This window comes from Hemitrygon akajei, chromosome 13, assembly GCF_048418815.1.
Source record: "Hemitrygon akajei chromosome 13, sHemAka1.3, whole genome shotgun sequence".
NCBI lineage: Eukaryota > Metazoa > Chordata > Chondrichthyes > Myliobatiformes > Dasyatidae > Hemitrygon > Hemitrygon akajei.
In genome coordinates this window covers 109,044,332-109,068,419 of record NC_133136.1, presented here as the reverse complement: position 1 = coordinate 109,068,419, position 24,088 = coordinate 109,044,332, and the positions used below count along the sequence as shown (strand labels likewise).

The following is a 24,088-nucleotide window of genomic DNA, read 5'->3' as shown; positions in this document are numbered from 1 at the left end:
AAGGGTAAATCATGCTTGACTAATCTATTGGAGTTTTTTGAGGATGTAACCAGGAAGTTAGACGGGGGAGATCCAGTGGATGTAGTGTACCTCGATTTTCAGAAGGCATTTGATAAGGTCCCACATAGGAGATTGGTGGGTAAAATCAAAGCTCATGGCATTGGGGGGAAGACATTGACATGGATAGAAAACTGTTTGGCAGATAGAAAGCAAAGGGTAGCGGTGAATGGGTGTTTCTTGGAATGGCAGGTGGTGACTAGTGGGGTGCCATAGGGCTTGGTATTGGGTCCACAGCTGTTTACGATTTATGTCAATGATTTAGATGAAGGCATTGAGAATAACATCAGCAAGTTTGCTGATGATACTAAGCTGGGTGGCAGTGTGACATGTGATGAGGATGTTAGGAGAATTCAGGGTGACTTGGATAGGCTGGGTGAGTGGACAGATACTTGGCAGATGATGTTTAATGTGAATAAGTGTGAGCTTATCCACTTTGGGAGTAAGAACAGGAAGGCAGATTATTATTTGAATGGTGTAAAGTTAGGTAAGGGAGAAATACAAAGAGATCTCGGAGTCCTTGTTCATCAGTCACTGAAGGTGAATGAGCAAGTGCAGCAGGCAGTGAAGAAGGCTAATGGAATGTTGGCCTTTATTACAAAGGGAATTGAGTACAAGAGCAAGGAAATCCTCTTGCATTTGTACAGGGCCCTGGTGAGACCACACCTGGAGTATTGTGTACAGTTTTGGTCTCCAGGGTTAAGGAAGAACAGCTTGGCTGTAGAGGAAGTGCAGCGTAGATTCACAAGGTTAATTCCTGGGATGTCCGGACTGTCTTACGCAGAGAGGTTAGAGAGACTGGGCTCGTACATGCTGGAATTAAGGAGATTGAGAGGGGATCTGATTGCAACATACAAGATTATTAAGGGATTGGACAAGATAGAGGCAGGATATATGTTCCAGATGCTGGGAGAGTCCAGTACCAGAGGGCATGGTTTGAGAGTAAGGGGTAGGGCATTTAGGACAGAGTTAAGGAAAAACTTCTTCTCCCAGAGAGTTGTGGGGGTCTGGAATGCACTGCCTCGGAAGGCAGTGGAGGCCAATTCTCTGGATGCTTTCAAGAAGGAGCTAGATAGGTATCTTATGGATAGGGGAATCAAGGGATATGGGGACAAGGCAGGAACTGGGTATTGATAGTAGATGATCAGCCATGATCTCAAAATGGCGGTGCAGGCTCGAAGGGCCGAATTGTCTACTTCTGCACCTATTGTCTATTGTCAACAGGGTCTTGTGATCGCAGGAAAAATGACCAAAATAGTCACTCACAGTTACACTTCTTTCATGCACCAACTCCAATGTCCTTGTGTAGCCGATGGCGGCACAGTCTGCATCCAGGTCAGCATTTCTGAACCCTCTCTGACCGGCTTCTCTTACCCCCGACCCCTCCACCCAGCTTTTCTTTCTGCTGGCCCACTCCCCTGGCTTCTCTTTCTCCCGGCCTGTCACTCCAAACAACAAACTGATCCGTAATGTGGTAGACTTGCTGTACCCATTGTTGTTGGAGTACAGTATAGTCTAATAATCATTAAAGAAACATATTTTAAAAAGGGAAGTGCTCCTTTTGTCAGTCTCTGAGAGGACGCTGCATTCGAGCGTGGCGCTATCTTACCAGAAGTGAATATTATGATCAGTTGCCCCTAAGGGTTCTTTTAATTTAAGCTCACTAATCAATTCTGGTTCATTGCACAACACCCAATCCATAGAGAGTAGCTGATCCTGTAGTGGGCTCAACCATTAGTTGCTCTAAAAAGTCCTCTCTTTGGCAGTCTAGAAATTTCCCCTCTTGGAATCCAACACCAATCTGACTTTCCTAATCTACCTGCATATTGGAAGACTATCATTTTGGCATGCATTTTCTCTCTCCCATTGTAATTTGTAGACACCATCCTTACTGCTGTCTGGGGGTCTGTATACAACTCCCATTATGGTCTTTTTTTACCCTTGCTGTTCCTTATTTCTATCCACAATGATTCAACACCTTCCAACCCTATGTCACCTCTTTCTAATGATTTAATTTCATTTTTTTTACAGCAGAGCAATGCTGCCCCCTCGGCTTTCCTGCCTGTCATTTTGATACATTGTGTATGCTTGGACATTAAGCTTCCAGCTATAATCTTCTTTCAGCCATGATTCAGTGATGCCCACAACATCATACGTGCTGATCTGTAACGGTGATGTAAATTCATCAGCCTTATTCAGTATGCTGCCCACATTTAAATACAACACCTGCAGTCCTGTATTCATCCTTTTTAATTTTGTCCACCTTTTACATTGCAACTTATCCTCTTGATTGCAATTTTACCCCATCAACAGCCTCTCCTCACTACCCATTGCCTCTGTTTTTAAAACGTTACTTCACCTTCAGCACTACTATCCGACTTTCCTATGATTCTTGTTGCATTGAAATCCCTTGATGTTGTAATTACTTTTGCCAGTATTGTAAAACATTTGCAATTTTTCTTAACTCTTCTCATCTCATACAAGTAACAATACATGTTTTCCTTTAACCTAGGTTGCAATTTATTTACATAAAGATTTATTGAGACTGGCATCCCTGCTTCTACAGAAGATTTTTGAAGGCATTCATGTTTGTGTTCTACCTTTTTATTTATAACATTGACTTCTGTCTGACTTTGACTTTTTATGCCAATCTACGGTGTGAGAGAAACATTTTCTTTGGACGACTCCTAGATCAGTTCAGAGTACATTTAAATCCACATTTCGCTCACCCCCAGATAAGTTTGCTTCTGTTAGTGGCACTGGGAACTACAGCCTGTGGCAAGGCATCGACTGATGCTGGTCTCACCAAGTACTGAACAGTAGCATAGGCCTTGTTGAAACTGTGCCGGGGAAGGCAGGGGTACAGCGTTTAGTTCATCCTCTGACCCTGGTGTTAATTGTTTTATTTCAAACATTGAGGTAGACAATATTACCTTGCTGACATTCTCCATTTTTTAAAAACAGGATTCATCTAGCTGTTTTTGCATTTCACAGCTGCTTTGAACAATCACTGGCTGCCTCACATTTTCATTTCTTGAATGACGTCTGCAGACACTCATTCAGTCCATTCCTGACATACAATATACTTCTCAGCATACTTGATGCTTTCTGGTCCATAATATACAAACATGCACACTCCTTTAAGGATTTGGGACAGGGGACTCCCACGATACCATACATGCACACTCAATCAGGACGGACGGACACACATACATTTCGGAATTTCTTTTTTTTTAACAATACACTTACTGAATTTTTCTGTGCGTTGTGTGGGACCCGACCTAGATTACGGCAACTTAGTGCGGGACACAACTTAGACCACAGCAACCCTTTCTTTAGTGCTGCATTTTTCCTGTGTCGGTGACTAAGGTGTTGGTGTACCCAGGAGGAAGTTTGCATTGCAGCAGCAGACTCAGTCTCTTGCTCAAATACGAGCAGCCTAGGATCTAGGACTGCTCAGCCAACGGGGCTTAATTCCTTTCTCCCATAAAACAAGCTTGAGGTTAGCCGTCTCTTGGAGGTCCACGTAACTGTCGAAAAATAAAATAACTGGGCTCAAAACACACACATTGTTATAAATAAAATAACTGGGCTCAAAACACACACATTGTTATAACTCAAACATTCTTTTTATCTTCTTGTGCACAAGGAGAACAGCATCTGCCTCACCATTTTGAAATCTAAACAAAAAACTGCTGTGTTTATACAGAATTGGTTTATCAGTTATGGACATTGCCCATTTGGTAAATTGTATATGTTTGAATTGCAGGATCAATCGTCATTCACAATAGAGATGTTAAAAGTCAATAGGTACTACATGCTGACAACCAATGATATTTTGGAGTTAGTAAAAGCTTATTTGTTGGGTGTTTTTTATATCCTTTTGCTATTCCTATCTAGTCTGCCTCCAGCACCCCCTACTGTGTAAAGGGAAGCTATATTCTTCTAGGTTGATTACACACTGCCATAGTCATTCTCATCTATCTGTCTGCAATGGGCAAGGTTGGCTCAGGCGGTCTCACTACATCTGCCCCAGGCTATCCTTACCTGGATGTTGTCTTTAACCCTCACCTTACTGCAACTTCCAGATGTGGACCGCTGAGAGGATCATCAGAGTCTCTCTCTCGCCTATTTGGGATGTTTATCTGGAGCACTACATATGCAGGGCCCTTAGCATTGTCAATGATCCCTCCCATTTGTCCAACAATCACTTGACCCCTAATTATCAGTCAGGACGTACTGTAGCATTAGGACAAGAAATGTTATGTTTCTTCACTCAAGCCATAAGACTTGAATTCCAAGTTCAAATTCAAGTTGCTTTTATTGTCACTTCGACCATAAACTGCTGGTACAGTACACAGTAAAAACGAAACAACGTTCCTCCAGGACCCTGGTCCTACATGAAACAACACAAAACTACAGTAGACTATGTGAGACAGCAGAAGGGCTACACTAGACTTCGTAAAACAACATAAAAACTGCACTAGACTACAGACCTGCACAGGACTACATAAAGTGCACAAAACAGTGCAGGGCAGTATAGTAATTAATAAACAAGACAATAGGCACAGTAGAGGACATATTACAATGTCAGTCTAGACCCCGAGTATTGAGGAGTCTAATAGCTTGGTGGAGAAACGGTTGCACAGTCTGGTCGTGAGAACCCGATTGCTTTGGTACCTTTTGCCAGATGGCAGGAGGGAGAAGAGTTTGTGTGAGGAGTGCGTGGTGTTCTTCACAATGCTGTTAGCTTTGCGGGTGCAGAGTGTGGAGTAAGTGTCTGTAATAGTGGGAAGGGAGATCCGGATGATCTCACTACCTGCTGCAGGGTCTTGTGACCTGAGACGGTGCAATTCCCAAACCAGGCAGTGATTCAGCTGCTCAGGATGCTCTCAATATATCCTCTGTAGAATGTGGTAAGGATGGGGGGGGGTGGGAGATGGACTTTTCTCAGCATTCACAGAAAGTAGAGAAGCTGCTGGGCTTTCTTGGCTATGGAGCTGGTGTTGAGGGACCAGATGAGATTCTCCGCCAGGTGAGCACCAAATTTCTTAACGATCTCAACAGAGGAGCTGTCAATGTTCAGTGGAGAATGGTCGCTCCATGCTCTCCTGAAGTCAACAACCATCTCTTTTGTTTTGTTTACATTAAGAGACAGGTTGTTGGCTCTGCACCAGTCCGTTAGCCGCTGCACCTCCTCTCTGTAAGCTGACTTGTCGTTCTTGCTGGTGAGACCCACCATGGTTGTGTCATCGGCAAACTTGATGATATGGTTCGAGCTGTGTGTTGCAGCACAGTCGTGGGTCAGCAGAGTGAATAGCAGTGGACTGAGCACGCAGCCCTTGGGAGCCCCCGTGCTCAGTGTGATGGTGTTGGAGATGCTGCTCCCGATCTGGACTGACTGTGGTTTCCCAGTCAGGAAGTCTAGGATCCAGTTGCAGAGGGAGGTGTTCAGGCCCAGTAGGCTCAGCTTTCCAATCAGTTTCTGAGGGATGATTGTGTTGAATGCTGAACTGAAGTCTATGAACAGCATTTGAACATACGTGTCTTTTTTGTCCAGGTGGGTTAGGGCCAGGTGGAGGGAGATGGCAATGGCGTCGTCTGTTGAATGGTTGGGACGGTACGCGAACTGCAGGGGGTCCAGTGAGGGGGGCAGCAGGGTCTTGATATGCCTCATGACGAGTCTCTCGAAACACTTCATGATGATGGATGTGAGTGCAACAGGACGGTAGTTATTGAGGCAGGACACTGAAGACTTTTTCGGCACGGGAACGATGGTGGTGGCCTTGAAGCACATTTGTATGACGGTGCTGCTCAGGGAGATGTTGAAGGTGTCAGTGAGAACATCTGCTAGCTGGTATGCATATACTTTAAGCACTCTACCAGGAATATTGTCTGGTCCAGCAGCCTTCCGTGGGTTGACCCTGCACAGGGTTCTTCTCACATCGGCCATGGTGAGACACAGCACCTGGTCATTGGGAGGAGGAGTGGTCTTCCTCGCCACCACGTCATTTTCCACCATGAAGCAAGTGAAGAAGTTGTTCAACGCATCTGGGAGGGAAGCATCACCAGCACAGGCAGGTGATGTTGTCCCTGACACCATCCAGGTCTCATCACATACATGATGGCAGTAGCATTATAATGTTTTACTTTTTAACTTGGGTCACAAATGCACCATGTTATTTGTTAATTTATTTGTGGTATTATTACTTTGTGTTGTGTGTATGAGTCACAGTATGTGTGCTGTGTTATGCACCTTGGTCCAGAGAAACATTGTTTCATTTGGCGGTACACAGGTGTACTGTTAAATGACAATAAACTGAACGATCCTTGACGTTGAAAGAAAGTAATTATATCTCTAAGAGGGAATCTACCTGTTGTGACTGACTAAAGCTGAGCCACATGGAAAGTGTGACTGGGAAGTACAAGTCTCCATTCAGACAGCAAACAGTCTGGAGCAAGAATCCAAGAGAATCTCACTGTCCTGGCACGATGTTGTATACTTCTTCAGCACAGATAACAGTGAACAATTAACTGTAGTTTCATTTGGTATAATCACCTACTTAATGTTTTGAATCTAGTCAGGTAAGTTTACAGAATTACATATTTATGATGGTAGTGCATTCTAACTAGCGGAACCCCTTTATACATTCAGTATTGGTAACTGCTCCAAAGAAACTCCAGACACTTAAAATATACCCCTTTTGTTACAGTGCTGAAGGATAACCCAATGAACATACAGCTAACCAGGTTAAGTGACAAAACAGGTTTGTCCTGAACTGTGCCATAAGTGCAGGGAGGCATTATATTTCCTTATGTAGTTTTAATGAGACAGAATCAAAATATACCACATTCAGTGATTGGCTTCACTTGCCACTAAGTATCAGTTGGCCCATCAGTTGGAAATTAAATTCAGTTCAGGATTTATTTCCTGAAGATGAGTTCTCATTTTAGTTAATCTATAATTATGCTAATCATAATACATGTATCATAACTCTCAAATGATCTCTAACATTACCTACTTTATCAGCTGATCATTTCCATCTTGCATCCTTTATTTTTAATAATCTGTTCATCTCATTGAAATTTGCTTATTTTGTATTCTGACACAATTCTTCGTACAGAATTTTATTCCAGTGTCAAAATAATAAACCACAATGTCCTGTGCCTCAGTCAATGCCAAAATAGCTAATGAATTCCGAGCTCCCTGCTGGTTAAAGAATTAAAATGAACCAGCATAATCATCTGTGTAAACACTGTATTAAAAAAATAATCTTTGAATGCCCCAAAAATATACCTCATTTAGTACAGATTAGATTAGTTGATTTTTGTATTTTAAATTCTGCTGAAAATTGAAGGATTTTATACTCAGTGTTGCAATCATACTTGTAGTAGTAATGTATAATTTTCCAAAGGGAATGCTATAATTGTTCACTTCAAATTTGATTTGAAATTCGCAGTTCTTCTGGTAGGATGGATCATTGCATTGTGAAACTGACAAAGGAACCTGGACTTCACAGATCTTTGATTAAATATGGAAATCTAGAACTTTCTGTCAGTGATTTCTTGATTCTTTGTAGGGTTTTGCAGCCTGTAATCTTTAGAAAACAATGAATTGATAGAGTGTCTCAAGTATTTATGAAATGGTTACACTGCAAAATACCCTCAAAATGTCATGCTGAGAGCGTCTAAACAATTACAACTCAACAAATTCATTGAACCTGAAATTAATATGTATTAATTTAAACAGATGAATATTTAAAATATAGATTTCAAAGCCGTACAAAATATTTATTGTATATTTTAATATTTTGTTATGACCCTTCTGCTTCTCTTTAATCTTGTATTTCTTCCATTTTGTTATTTCCAATTGATCAGTTAAAATCATGGCTTTCCTAGTTTGCATCAGTGATTTTTTGTAATTGGATGTTCATCTACTTTTGTATTTTCACTGTAGCTGGATGCCAGGGACCCAATTGAATTGACAGCAAATGATGTTGAAAAAGATTAAGTTCTTGCTTCAAGGCTTGCAATATATTTATGTGAAGTTTCTTTCAAGGCCTTTCCCTTAGCTCAGTTAGAAAAAGGGAACATTACCAAAAAGTGATTCATTGAAGCCTTCTGCAGGGATATATGGGAGAGAGCAAAAGTACGTATATTTCTATATTAATAAGACATCAGAGAGAGTACACCATTATTCTGGAAGAGATGGGTTGAATGTGGAAAAGGCTGTTCCAAACTAAGACTTATATCTTCTTACGGGCATTGAAAGTTCCTCCCGTATCCACCAGCACTTATGGCTGTTTCTAACTAGAAAACAGGCAAGCAAGCAAGGTGATCAGTTTGCCTAACTATCAATTGGCCTCCTGTTTATTGTTTTTATCCATGTCAACAATATGACGCTGAGCTCTTATCATTAGCGATTCAAGCAGTGATGACCTGATGGTGCATATGGACTTCTGAATGATGGGAGATACATCAGTGTTTCCTTGTCATCAGACCTAAGCTCCCCGGGGATTTTTGAGTGCCTGGGATCAGATCTCGGCTGTTGTGAGTTAACCAGGGTTTAGTCCTCAGTATCCTGGATTTCCAAATTGAATGGCTCATTACTTGCATCTTTCTGCCTCTTCAGTTATGTTGTTCCGCAGGATCGTTTGCAATTGCATTCAGATATACAAACATATGAATAAGGACCAGGAGTAGGCCATTTTGCTCCAGGTTAGATTACATACATTTTTTTTAGTAAGGCAAGTTTCATTAAAGTTCAGAGTTCTCCAGCAGTTTGATTCCTGCTCCATATTCCAGGATTTACTGTCCCTGTGTCTCCAAAGATCATGAAATTGTCATTAAAATCTAATTTCCTTTATAAATCGCTCTATAGGGTCTGTTATTGAACTTTTCCTTGAAATTCCACATATAAAAATATTAAGAGGAACATACTTCAGTAACAAACAAAAAGCAGGATAAGAAACACTGAAATTTTTTGTGAAGTTTTCTTTGCCAGCTTTCAGTTAAAAAGAAAGCAGATACAGTATGACACACTGGCTGTAAAACTGACCTTGCTAACATGCTTTCACAGTTTTCTGTATTGCTAGCTATTTATTGAAATAACAACTGCAGATGTAGGGTGTTTGATGCAAAGTATCAACATATGACAAGGCCATTCGGGGCAAAGCTGCCATTGACAGATTTAGGGCAGTGCAGTCCTTTCAGGCATCTGGGAGTACAGTACCTGTCAGGAGTTGAAGTTGCTGAGTAAGCTGGAAGGAACAGTATTGCCCCAACATGTGGCTCACAAGTTTCGGCAGATCACCAGACATTGGAAGATCTGGTTCTCAAGATTTTTTTTTCTTTCCAATCAAGTAAACCAGTATCAATGAAGGCTTCAAGTTGAAAATGCAATTGCTTTACTCTACCCAATAACTGTAACATCAATGTTACATCATAGTTCTTACACTGTGGCATAGTTATATGGAATAAAAGATCTGGATTTCTCTTACTCAGTATTCTGACTGTCGTCTGTGACAATTTCTATTTGTTCTATTTCTTTTTAGTAGTAGCATTAAGGGAAATGGCGAATTATAGCACATATCTAGCATGACCGAAGTAAATAGGAATTAATGGAGGATATTGTAATGGAGTGAAGAAGGATAACCTTCTTCACTGTCCATTATGCCACCTATTTTAGTGTCTTTACTAAAGATGCCCTGTGTATTCTTATCCAAATCATTGATCTAGACGTCAAACAACAATGGGCCAAGCACTGACTCCTGAGGCCACAGAACTAGTCATGGGACTTCAGTCTGAGAAACAACTTCCCACCATCACTCTCTACTTTGTATCAGGCCAATTGTGCATCCAGTAAACTGCTAACCCTGGTTTCCATGTGATTTAACTTTCCAGCGCAGCCTATCATGCCGAACCTTATCAAAGACTTCACTGAAGTCCATTCTTTTGTGGGCTAAGTAATACATGTAGGAAGAGTGTGTACACACATGTAGACCCTGCACAGAAACTTAAGCAGGGTGGTACCCTGATCAGTGGCTTGCATTGGCAAAATAATTTCTCTGAAGTGCATTTTAGAGAGCAAGTCTAGGTGGCAGCTTGATCACATTGGTCGATCTACCACTGACAGTGGGAAATAAAAAGTGATATGTTGCAGAAAATTCATTGCCACTGGATTCATTTGAGCTAGTTCTGAGAATGTCATCAGTGCTGTCAGATACACCTTGTTGGAAATACTAAAAATGCAACCCTGTTACTTGTATAATTCCAAGTAAAAACAGTTGGAGGAAAACAATTATTGGCATAAGCAGCATTATGTAGGTTAGTTATGTAGCTACTGAAAGAACATACTTGTTGGTTTTGTAATAAATAATATATTGAATAAAAAATACTCTTACAAAGATTTTAGGGTGTGCTGAGCATTCTTGATGTACACAGACGCCAGTTTCCTTTTACATAATTTTGCACACATGGATTTACGTCTTTTTTGGGACGGCTTGCTATCTTTGTCAGCATGGGTCTGGAAGAGACAGTGTGGAATTCTTCATAGAAGTCGCCAACAGAAATGACACGTAGGTCAGAAAACAGCCCTCTGTGTAGCACAATTTGCCTTGATGAGGTTGGGATGGTGTCATCTATATCCTTTTGTTTCACTGTGCTCTTTAGAAAGCTTCATATAAATAGGGTCAGTGGTGGGCTCCCAGGTTCAGTGAGGTCCATCTTGCTGTCTCTTCTTGAAACTGTGTGGTGTGTCTAAATCAGTAATTGACTTGTTGATCTTCCTTGTCCCTGCAGTAGACACTAAAGCATATAGCACGGAGCAGAAGCTGGGAAGAGATGGACCTCATTCAAGTCTTGTCTTTGTTTGGCAACTTGATTGGCTCAAGAAGCTGACCATAAAGACCACTGCCACAGTCTGCTAAGTCTGAGTTGTATCAAGGTAATATTTGAGAATTTGGCAGTAACTTGGCATCAGGACAGATCCACCTACTGAAGTCAAATTGAGCTCAAAAGAAAAGGTTGTTGTTGTTGATAGCTGAAGTTTTTGTTGCAGTAATTCTGCGGGGATATGCTCAGAACCCAGCTGTCTTCAGCTCCTCAGTACTGCCCTTCCTTTAGCACGAGAACATCTGATTGTCAGTAAATTGTTCAGGGAGGGAAGGTCAAAGGTAGGAAGGATGGATCCAGGTAGGTTTGCTGTGGTGCTTTAGAGTATTTGTACACATGCTGCTTCCTTGTTCAAAGGCCAGAGACAGCACTAAAGCCCAGAGACAGCAGCAGCTTGAGCTTGGGTGGATGTCCGGTCTCTTGGTATAAGCTCCATTTCAGTAGGCCTTCCTGCAGTATTCATGGACCTTATTAAATACTTGCAGAGGACTGAGTTGTCCTAATTATCACTTAAATGTTCGAACTCTTCATGGTTCCTAGGTTTTGACAGCCAGTTGTCTGGCAGATCCTGCCTAAATGTTGGCTACCTGAAGCTACTAGTCTTCTAAAGACTAGGCTTTGAAATCAGCAGCTGGGTCCTTAGTGAGAACTGTAGATAAACATGACTTTTGGGGATTGGTTCCTGGACTAAGTCAACACCCTACCCTTGCTCTGATGCACAGGTGTTCTCTGAGCCTCTCGGGGCAAAACTGAACCAGCTAGCCCTTGACAACATACGAGGGTGTCAGGAATTGATGGCAGTTTACATATAATCAGGTAACTGTGAGAGTGTTATGTGTTTGTGTATGTGCATACCCGAGGACTCTCTCCTTTGCTCTGCTGGAGCTGCAGAGCCTTAGCTGTTATTTGGAATGCGAAAAATGCAACAGGTGTATGATAGCTCATGGCATCAAAGTTTCAAAGGTTCATTTTATTGTTGAGGTATGCATGCACAATACAACTCCGATATTCTCCAGGTAGCCATAAAATACAGAAAAGACACAGGAGTCATTAAAAGAAAAGACATCAACCCCCAACTCCACATGAAAAGGAAAAGGAAAAAGTAACAAAACTCGCAAACCCCAAACACCCCACACCCCTCCTTCACCCACACAGAAAATGGCAGCTGGAACACCAAACCCCAAACCCTCCCAAAAACCAACAGATCTCCCATGTGGAAGAGGGCAACCAGAACATCAAAAACTCAAAACCTTAACCCCCCTCCCTGACAACAACATCAAATGCTCAACCCCCTCCCCCACAAAAAAGTCAGCGCCAACAGCACCAAACCCCCAACCCCCCTCTCCCATACACAGAAAACAACAGATCACTCACACAGAAAAGCCAACAAGAGCATCAAACCACAAATTCCATCCCCTCCTTTACACAAAAAACCAACACATTGCCCACCTGGAGCCCCAAGCTACCAATTAGCAACAAGAAAGAAAACACAGAACACTGAAGGAGAGCACTATATAGTACAGTCCAATAGTCAGATAAATCTCATCCTCCTGCCAGAACTAAGGAGAGCAACTGCTTGAACTTCCGCGAAGAGAGACCGCCAGGCCATTGGTCACCGCCTTCCAAATGCCACTGACCTGGCTATCAACCGCCATCAACCTGTGGCCTCCATGGAGAGCAACTGCTGACCTCCTCTGCATGCTTTGAAATGGATTTGATCATGCCCCTGTAACCTGTCTCTGGTCTTCTGCATGAGGCAGCCTGTGTTCGCAGTCCTCTTTGGGGCCAGCCAAGCGCCGTATCACTCAATCAAACTCCAAAATGCATGTCAGGGGCTCCAACAGTCTCTGAAGCACAATCACGACACAAAGAAGCAGCAGAAGGCATAGAAAAAGTGAAATAATCGAAGAGATTGGCTGTCTGGAAGATGTTGCCTGAGGAATTGTTATCCGCTGGCGCCATCTTGACTGGAAGTCATGCACTGTGAATTCATCCATCCTGCCTACCTCCTGTAACAGACTACTGCATCCAGATTTGTGCCTCGAAACAAAACTGAAGTAAGAGGGGAAGGTACGAGAGAGGAGTCATTAAGCCATTGAAGAAGACTGCGGCGAACAAAGTTCTTCCTTCAGTAAGATCTCCTTACCCCTCTCTCCAGCCCAATAAGTCGGGTGGGTGTGCTTACGAGACCTCGTTAATAATAGTGAAGTCCGATTTCTCAGTGTCTCTCCTTGATCCCTGACAATAACAGTGTGTTCTAGTTGGGTTGGATTTCCTTCTAGGATCATTGTAATGATTTTTAAAATTTTCTTCTTTCTGTACAACATAGAAGGAGGCCATTTGGCCCCTTCAATTCAATGCAGCCCTCAGAAAAGTGATGTGATGGTTTATTGTGTGTTTAACCAAGAAAATTGCAAGTTTTCCAGAACATGGATACACTGAAGTATGTGCTTGACAGTTAAGGCTGTTAGTTGGTTGTTAGCATCACCAAGCAGAGTTTTCGGTGTTTGTTTTCACAGTCATAAAGCAGGATCTTCTCCCCTTGGTTCACTGCTTGATCACCTTGGAGTGATGTTCTTTCTCATTCCATCTTGGGAGTGATTCTGCTATCCTTTCCCAAAGTACAATTCCACTCATAGAGCCATGGAATGATGCAGCACAGAAACAGGCACAGTGCCCCATTGTGTCTATACTGACTATCAGCCACCCCTTTCCACCAATCTTACATTTACCCTATTTTAATTCTTCCCACATTCTCATCATCTGTTCAGATATTATCACTCTCCTACTTATTAGTAGCAATTTATAAGGGCCTATCAATCCACCAGTTTGGGATGTGAGAGGAAACAGCACCAGGAAGAAATTGGTGCAATCACAGACAGAATCAGCAGATGGCACAGACGGAGCACCCAGAGTCCGCATTGAACCCAGGTATCCGGTGATGTGCCCATCCTTGACATGAGCCTGTGTCTTGGGAAGGGAATGTAAGTCCAGTTGCTGTGGATCTTAGTGTGTGGCAGCAGTGTTGGCCATTGGCATCACAAACTAGTGTCTCCGGTTGTAAAATTGTAGTCAGAAGGAACAAGCCCAGATGGCTACCTAGAGGCACTGGTCTAAACAGTCACTTTTTTTTTGACCTTCCATGAGTTTTGTTGTTTGTACCTTTATAGATCCCTAGATCTGAGAAGAGATGAGCACAAACAACTCATCTCAAGTTACCTTCATGAACAAAATCCCAAGAAAAACGAGAGGAATGTATGACAATGGCACCTTTATCACATTAGCAAGTTATTACAGCGCTTGAAGAAACTTTGAGTCTTGATTGGGTCACATTAATCACCTCTCCTAAAAATGTTATCACAAATTTAATCTCCTTACCTCCTAAAGTAGTAAGTCCAGTTTCAGATTTCCAACATTGTGAATTCCCTACACTGATAGTTCACCACAGTGGAAAATGAAGTAACCAGCCACGTGAACCAGTCCAAAAATGATATTGTTTTGAGCTGGGAGTTTTAATAATTCACATAAAGCGTTGTATTTTGAATTTTTCTCACTTGTAAATTTGGCTTAAAGAGTTCCTTAATGCTTAACAGAAATAATGAAACAATTTTCTATGTGTAAAAAAAATTATTCCTACAGTCATTACTAATAATAAATGAGTGTAATAAATACAGATGGAAATTAATAGACTGATTTCTTAAATATGCACTAGAGCTAGTGAACTTGGACCCTTTACATTCCTATCCAAATTTATGCTCCTTTTCAATGAAACTCGATTATAAAGCAGGTGAACACTCAAACCCATAGGCTGCATAAGGTTAAAATGACTGGAGAGTTTTGTCAGATAGACCCATAGCAGCCATGACTGTTCATGCTCTCTATATGATTGTTCTTATTCTTACTATTATTTTTTGTTGAACACTTTCCTTTTGTTAATAGCATCCCCTCTATTTCATTTTGAAACTGTTATCAGCTTGCTTGTAATTTTTCTTACGACTGAGAAAAATATTTTAATTTGTTGCTGTACAATATGCAAATATACTTGAAAGTTTTGTATATATACAATATATATGTCATAATATATAGTTGATTTAGTGGATTCTGGTTAATTGGGTCATCGGTTAATCGGAGCAGCCATTTATTTGGGACAACTCTTAAAGAACAAAAACTAAATTGAGAAAATTGCTGGGATTCCCTTAGTTTGTTTGTAGCACAATGCCTCTTAACTGGGACAGGAGACTGTTGCTGAACCGTTTTTAACTAGCATCAGTTGCGTGCTCTTGCATGGCCGTTAAAACCGACATTGTGCTTAGAGTGAATGGTTTTTAAATAGCGTCAGTTGTGTGTGTTTGTGTTCAAAAAACAGTGAATTTTGTCACTAATAGTTGATGAGAAATAAGCAGTAAGATAATTTGGAACTGTTTTCCTCATTGCAGTTTCAGGCATTCAGGCTTGGAGATATTAAATATGGCCAGGAGAGAAAAGGAATCAATTTCACTAGTTCAACTAAGTTAGTGATTATGAAGGTATTGACAGTCATCTTGGAATGTTACAATGAAAATGAAGATTTGGAGGATGCAATCGTCTAAAGAATTGTATGAAGGCAGGCCATTATCTGCATTAGTTGACTGTTCAGAGTTTGCTTGTGTACAGTCAATGAAAAGAACACGGCAGTTGAATTCTTCCGTCGATGACTATTAGGAGCTAATACACAGTTTTATAGTACCGTAGAAATATTGTACTGTTCTTATTTGTTCTGTATTTCATTTAAGTACATTAATAGAGCTTTACATTAATACAGTAATAGAGGATTGCACAGTGACCAATCTGTATTTGAGATTGATTAGCAAGAGCAAATTAAAGGAAGGTAGGGACAAGCGCAGCAGTCATTGTCGCATGGCCATCGTCTGAGTGGACAGAGTCCTAGTGGAGATCTTGAGGCTTTAACGAGGAGAGGCTTCAGTCAGAGAAAGCAAAGAAAAGCTTGAGGTTAAGTTATTTTTCTTCCTTCCCTTCTTTATATCTGTTCAGCTAGGACAGTAGAGATGCCAGGCAGGATAGTAGAATGCTTCTCTCACAGGATGTGGGAAGGCATGGAAACCTCCAGTGTCCCTGACGACTACAACTGTGAGAAGTACATCCAGCTACAGCTTTTAACATTTCACATTAAAGAGTTGGAACTGGAATTGAATGAACTCCGGATCATTCAGGAGGCTGAAGGGGTGACAGACAGGACAGACAGAGAGACAGTAATACCCAAGTTGCAAGACACAGAAAACTATGTGACAGTCAGGAAGGGGAAAGGAGTTAAGGAGCCAGTGCAGAGTACCCTATGCCCCACCCCTCTGCCAGCAACTTTGGATACTGTTGGGGAGAGTTGACCTAACAGAGGAACATCACAGTGGCTGGGTCTCTGGCATTGTGTCAGGCTCTGTGACTCAGAAGGGAAGGGGGATGAAAAAGCATGTTGTGATGATACACGATTCATTAGATAGAGGAATGGACAGCAGGTTTTTTGGACGAGATTCCTGGATGGTATGTTGCCTTCTTGGTGTCAGGGTCTGGGATATCTCAGATCGAGTCCTCAGCATTCTTAAGAGGGAGGGTGAACCCCCCCCCCCCCCAGAGGTTGTGGTCTTTGTAGGTACCAATGACATGGGAGGATGAGTGAAGAGACTCTGCATAGAGGGTTCAGGTGCTAAGTTAAAGGGCAGGACCTCTAGGGTTGTGATCTCAGGACTGCTACCTATGCCACGTGCCAGTGAGTCCAGAACGAGGAAGATTGTACAGTTTACTATGTGGCTAAGGAGTTGCTGTAGGAGGGAGAGCATAAAATATTTGGGTCATTGTTCCAGGGAAGGTGGGACTTGTACAGAAGGGATGGTTTGCACCTGAACTGGAGGAGGACTAATATCCTAGTGGGGAGGTTTCTTAATGCTGCACGGTGAGGTTTAAACAAGAGTTGCAGGGGCATGGGAACCAGAGTGCCAGAGCAGTTAGTGGAGAGTTTCTAGAGACAAATGTTGGTAAGACCTCAGACAAAGTTAGGAATCAAAAGGTTGAGTATGGTGTATCTAGTGTCCAGAGCTACATATATTTCAATGCAAGAAATATCATACGGGAGGCAAATGATAGTGCTGAAGATGAGGTAGCTAGTTAACAGAGACAATGTATAGTGAGGAGAGGCTGTTGAAGGGCCAAAATTGCAGTTAACAGGATGAGTTGCAATGTAAAAGTCAGACAAAATTGAAAAGGGTGAATACAGGACTGAATGTATTATATTTGAATGCACTCAGTATATGGAATAAGGTAGATGAATTTGCAGCACAGTTGCAAATTGAGAGGTATGATGTAGGCATCACTGAATCATAGCTGAAAGATTATTGCTGGTAGCAAGGATACACATTATATCGAATGGACAGGCAGGAAGGCAGAGTGGATGGTGCTCTTTTGGTAAAAAAATAAAATCAAATGATTAGAAAAAGAAACATAGAAAACCTACAGCATGGTACAGGCCCTTTGGTCCATGATGCTGTGCCGAACATGTCCTTACCTTAGAAATTATCTAAGGTTACCTAGAGCTCTCTATTTTTTTTAAGCTACGTGTACCTATCCAGGAGTCTCTTAAAACACCCTATCGTATCCGCCTCCACCACCGTCGCCGGCAGCCCATTCCACGCACCCACCATCCTCTGTGTTTAAAAAAAAAAAATGCTTGCCCCTGACATCTCCTCTGTACTTACTTCCAAGCACCTTAAAACTGTGCCCTCTCATGCTAGCCATTTCAGCCCTGGGAAAAAGCCTCTGACTATCCACACAATCAATGCCTCTCATCATCTTATACACCTCTATCAGGTCACCTCTCTTTCTTTACTGCTCCAAGGAGAAAAGGCCGAGTTCACTCAACCAATTCTCATAGGGTCAGAAGGTGTTGAATCATTGTGAATAGCTCTAAGGAATAGCAAGAGTAAAAAGACCCTGATGGGAGTTGTATACGGACCACCAAAGAATAGTAAGGATAATGTCTACAAATTACAATGGGAGATAGAAAATGAATGCCAAAAGGGTAATGTTGCAATAGTCATGGGGGGGGGGGGGGCGCTTCAATATGCAGGTAGATTGGGAAAAATAAGGTTGGTCCTGGATTCTAAGAGGGGAAATTTCTGGAATTATTCTGAGATGGCTTTCTGGAGCAGCTTGTGGTTAAGACCACTAGGGGATTAGCTAATCTGGATTGTATGTTGTGCAATGAACCAAAATTGATTAGAGAGGTGAAGGTAAAAGAACCCTTGGGGGAAATAATAATATGATTGAATTCATACTGAAACTTGAGAAGAAGCTAAGGTCAGATATATCAGTATTGCAGTGGAGTAAAGGGAATTACAAGCGCATGAGAGAGGAGTTGGAAAAGAACACTGGCAGGGATGATGGCAGAGCAGCAATGGCTGGAATTGCTGGAAGCAATTCGGAAGTCACAGGATATATCAGCAGGGAAGAACTACATTCCAAAAGAGGAAGAAGTATTCTGGAGGAAGATGACACAAGCATGGCTAACAAGAGAAGTCAAAGTCAAAGAGAGGGTATATAATAAAGCAAAAATTAGTGAGAAATTAGGGGATTGTGAAGCTTTTCTTTTTCTTTCAATTTTAAAAATTAATTTCTACATAGAAGAATACAGAGTTCAAGAAAATACATATTATAAAACAAAAGAAAGATATAATAATACCAAATACATTATATTTCATGACAGTGAGAATAGGAATAGAATGAGGTGGAGGATAAATGCGTGGCTGAGGGATTGGAGCAGGGGGCAGGGATTCAGATTTCTGGATCATTGGGACTTCTTTTGGGGCAGGAGTGACCTGTACAAAAAGGACGGGTTGCACTTGAATCCCAGGGGGACCAATATCCTGGCGGGCAGGTTTGATAGAGCTTTTGGGGAGGGTTTAAACTAGTCTGGCAGGGGGGTGGGAATCAGAATGTGAGTGTAGGGATCAAGTTAGAAGGACAAGGGCATGATGCTAAGAGTTCTGAGTTGATGAGGAAGGACAGGCAGGGGACAGAACATAATTGTAGCCAGTTAAAGGGGTTGAAATGTGTTTATTTCAATGCTAGGAGTATTAGGAACAAGGAGGATGAACTTAGAGCAAGGATTAGTACGTGGAACTATGATGTTGTGGCCGTTACTGAAACTTGGTTGGAGGAAGGGCAGGATTGGATGATGCAGGTCCTGGAGTTCAGATGTTTTAAAAAGAATAGGATGGGAGGTAGAAAAGGGGGATGGGAGTGGCATTACTGGTCAGGGATAGTGTCACAGCTATAGAAAGGGAGGACGCTGCAGAAGGAGTGTCCACGGAGTCAGTCTGGGTGGAAGTCAGAAATAGGAACGGATCAATCACTGTGCTGGGAGTAGTCTATAGGCCCCCAAATAGCCCTCGGGACACCGAGGAGCAGATAAGCAGGCAGATTTTAGAATGGAGCAGGAAATACAGGGTAGTAGTTATGGGTGATTTCAACTTCCCTCATATTGACTGGCACCTCCTGAGTGCAAGGGGGATAGATGGGGCTAAATTTGTCAGGTGTGTTCAAGAAGGATTCCTGACACTGTATGTGGACCGGCCAACGAGAGGAGAGGCTATACTAGATCTAGTCTGGGTAATGAACCTGGTCAGGTGACAGACCTCTTGGTGGGGGAGCATTTTGGTGAGAGTGACCACAACTCCCTTAGCTTCAGCATAGCTATGGAAGGGGATAAAATCAGATGAAATGGTAAAGTGCTTAACTGGGAAAAGGCTAACTTTGAAGGGATGAGGCAGGAACTAGCGAGAGTAAATTGGAAACAGATGTTCAAAGGGGAAATCACAGATGTGGGAGAAGTTTAGGGACCACTTGAGCTGGGTTCAGGATAGGTTTGTCTCACTGAGGCAAGGAAAAAATGGTAGGAAAAGGGAACCGTGGCTGATGAAACATGGGAGGCAACTCGTCAAGAGGAAAAAGGAAGCATATGTTAGATATAAGAAGCAGGAAGTAGGAGGGGCTTATGAGAAATATAGGGTAGCCAGGAAGGAGCTAAAGAAAGGACTTAGGAGAGCTCGAAGGGGGCATGAGAAGGCCTTGGCATGTAGGATTAAGGAGAACCCCAAGGCGTTCTATGCGTATGTGAAGAATAGGAGGAGGATGAGAACGAAGGAGGGACCGCTAAAAGATAACGAGGGCAACATGTGCCTGGAGGCGGAGGACGATGGGGAGGTCCTAAGTGAATACTTTGCTTCAGTATTCACAAGTGAAAAGGATCTTGATCAGGATGAGGTTGAAGTAGAGTGGGCCTGTGTGCTGGACAATGTGGAGTTTAGGGAAGAAGAAGTGCTGGATCTTCTTAAAAACATTAAGATTGATAAATCCCCAGGGCCGGATATGATTCACCCCAGGTTGTTGTGGGAATTGAGAGAAGTGATCGCAGAAGCATTAGCCATGATCTTTGAATCCTCTTTGGCTGCAGAGGAAGTGCCGGAGGACTGGAAAATGGCAAATGTAGTTCCCTTGTTTAAAAAAGGTAATAGGGAGAAACCTGGGAACTATAGACCGGTGAGTCTTACGTCAGTGATATGCAAACTACTGGAAAGGATTCTTAAGGATAGGATCCTTTGGAGAAGTACAGTCTATTCATGGATAGTCAACATGGCTTTGTGAAGGGAAGATCTTGCCTCATGAGCCTGATTGAGTTTTTTGAAGAGGTAACAAAAGAAATTGATGAGGGTAGGGCAGTGGATGTGGTCTACATGGACTTTAGCAAATCATTTGACAAGGTCCCTCATGAGAGACTCATCCAGAAAGTCATGAGGCATGGGATAAGTGGAACCTTGGCTGTTTGGATAAAAAATGCCTTAAAGGAAGAAAGCAAGAGGGTAGTTGTGGAAGGAAAGTATTCTGCCTGGAGGTCGGTGACTAGTGGAGTGCTGCAGGGATCTGTCCTGGGACCCCTGCTATTTGCGATTTTTATAAATGACCTGGATGTAGATGTGGAAGGATGGGTGAGTAAGTTTGCGGATGACACGAAAATTGGAGGAGTTGTGGATGGAGCTATAGGTGGTCGAAGGTTACAAGAGGATATAGCCAGGCTGCAGAGTTGGGCAGAACAATGGCAGATGGAGTTCAATCCGGACAAATGTGAGGTGATGCATTTTGGAAGGACAAACCCTAAGACTGATTACAGGATTAATGGTCATTTACTTAAGAGTGTGGATGAACAAAGGGACCTTGGGGTTCAAATCCATACATCCCTCAAGGTTGCTGCACAGGTTGATAGGGTAGTTAAGAAGGCCTATGGGATGCTAGGCTTCATTAAGAGGGAGATTGAGTTCAAGAGTAGAGAGGTCATGTTGCAACTCTACAAATCTCTGGTGAGACCGCACTTAGAGTATTGTGTTCAATTCTGGTCACCTCATTATAGAAAGGATGTGGAAGCTATGGAGAGGGTGCAGAGGAGATTTACCAGGATGTTGCCTGGTTTGGAGAACAAGTCATATGAAGCAAGGTTAGCAGAGCTGGGACTTTTCTCTTTGGAGCATAGAAGAATGAGAGGGGACTTGATAGAGGTCTACAAGATTATGAGAGGCATAGATAGGGTGGATAGTCAGTACCTGTTTCCTAGGGCACCAGTAACAAACACAAGAGGGCATATGTACAAAATTAAGGGAGGGAAGTTTAGAGGAGACATCAGGAGTAAGTTTTTTACACAGAGGGTTGTGAGTGCCTGAAATGACTTGCCAGGGATATTGGTGGAGGCTAAAACATTAGAGGTATTTAAGAGCCTCTTGGACAGGCACATGGATGAAAGAAAAATGGAGGGTTATGGGGTAGTGTGGGTTTAGTACTTTTTTTTAAGGATTATATGGGTTGGCACAACATGGAGGGCTGAAGGGCCTGTACTGTGCTGTAGTGTTCTATGGTTCTATTTGGATCACATTAACAAACTCCTTATCCTATATTCATGTAGATTAGATTAATTCATATGTTGAGATATGAATAATTATCTCTCTCTCTCTCTCTCTCTCTCTCTCTCTCTCTCTCTCTCTCTCTCTATATATATATATATATATATATATATATATATATATATATATATATTCTAACCCCACTACCAAAGCCAAAGCTGTTTGGTAAAGAAAAAATGGGGAAAAAAAACCTTATCAGATAGTGAAATTTGCTATTAACTAGCATCTGTACTTTAATGGGAAATCAGATGTTTTGAAAATAATTCAAAAACAGTCCCCACAAATTTTGAAAATCTTGGTTAGATTGAGAAATTGAACAACAAATCTTTTCTAAATTTAAGCATGCCATAACATCCTGTAGCCACTAAGCATGATTAGGCAAAGCAGCATCCTTCCATTTAAGCAAGAGCGCCCTCCTAGCTTTCAAAAACCAACAGAAAGCAACTAAAAAAGTCATTAAAAGGATAAAGATGGAACATGAAAGTAAGCTAGCCAATAATATTAAAGAGGACACCAAAAGTTTCTTCAGAGACCTAAAGTGTAAAAGTGAGGTGAGAATGGACAACAGATCAATGGAAATTGATGCTGGAGAGGTAGTAATGGGGGACAAGAAAATGATGGATAAATTGAATAAGTATTTTGCATCAGTCTTCTCTGTGAAAGACACCAGCAGTATAGTGGAAGTTCCAGGAGTCAAGGGTCATAAAATGTGTGGTTACCATTACTAGAGAGTAGGTTCTTGAGAAACTGAAATGTCTGAAGGTAGATGGGCTTGATCGCATACACCCCAGGGTTCTGAAAGAGGTGGCTGAAGAGATTGTGGAGGCATTAGTTATGATCTTTCAAGAATTACTAGATTCTGGAATGGTTCCAGAATACTGGGAAATTACAAATGTCACTCCACTCTTCAAGAGGGAGAGGGGCAGAAGAAAGGAAACTATAGGCCAGTTAGTCTGATCTCTGTGGTTGAGAAGATGTTGGAGTCGATTGTTAAGGATGAGGCCTCAGGATACTTGGAGGTACATTATAAAATAGGCCATAGTCAGCATGCTTTCCTCAAGGGAAATTCTTGCCTGAAAAATGTGTTGGTGTTCTTAAAAGAAGTAACAAGCAGGATGGACAAAGGAGAATCAGTTGATATTGTGTACTTAGATTTTCAGAAGGCCTTTAACAAGGTGCCACACATGAGGCTGCTTAACAAGCTGTGAGCCCATGGTATTACAGGAAAGATTCTGGCATGGATAAAGCAGTGGCTGATTGGCAGGAGGCAAAGAGTGGGAATCAAGGGAGCCTTTTCTGTCTGGTTGCCAGTGACTGGTGGTGTTCCACAGGGGTCTGTGTTGGGACTGATTCTTTTTACATTGTATGTCAATGATTTGGATGAATGAATTGATGGCTTTGCTGCAAAGTTTGCAGACAATATGAAGCTAGGTAGAAGGGGAGGTAGTAGAAAGGCTACAGAAGGACATGGACAGATTAGAATGAGCAAAGAAGTGGCAGATGGAATACAGTATCAGGAAGTGTATGGTCATGCACTTTGGTAGAAGAAATGAAGGGGTTGACTATTTTCTAAATGGAGAGAAAATATAAAAAACTGAGGTGCAAAGGGACGAGAATGTAAAAGCAAGGGTGTAATGTTAAGACTTTATAAAGCACTGGTGAGGCCTCACTTTAGAGTATTGTGATCAGTTTTGGGCCCCTGAACTTAGAAAGAATATGCTGAAACTGGAGAGGTTTCAAAGGATGTTCATGACAATTATTCCACGATTGAATGGCCTGTCATATGAAAAACATTTTATGGGCTTGTATTCACTACAATTCAGAAGAATGAGGGCTAACCTCATTGAAACCTATCGAATGGTGAAAGCTTTGATAGAGTGGATGTGGAGAGGATATTTCCTATGGTGGGAGATTCAGAGGATGGCATTTTAGAACGGAGATGAGGAATTTCTTTAGCCAGAGAGTGGTGAATCTGTGGAATTCTTTGCCACGGCGGCTGTTGGGCCAAGTTGTTATGTACATTAAGGCAGAGGTCGATAGATACTTGATTGGTCAGGGTATGAAGGGATATGGGGAGAAGGCAGGAGATTGGGGCTGAGAGGAAAACTGGATTAGCTATGATGAAATGGCGGAGACTTAATGGG

At 42.0% G+C, this 24,088-nt stretch overlaps 1 protein-coding gene across 17 annotated transcripts in view; it reads left to right on the top strand.

Moving 5' to 3' along the window:
• LOC140738120 (mitogen-activated protein kinase 10) overlaps positions 1–24,088 on the top strand; it is a 272,553-nt gene that overhangs the window by 40,578 nt on the left and 207,887 nt on the right. For 2 of the 17 annotated variants that reach the window (XM_073065262.1, XM_073065260.1), the window contains one exon: positions 10,858–11,002. The exons of the other annotated variants lie outside the window; for them this stretch is intronic. The gene's annotated coding sequence lies outside the window, so the exon portion shown is untranslated. The remainder of the gene's footprint in view (positions 1–10,857; positions 11,003–24,088) is intronic. 17 annotated transcript variants of the gene reach the window in all.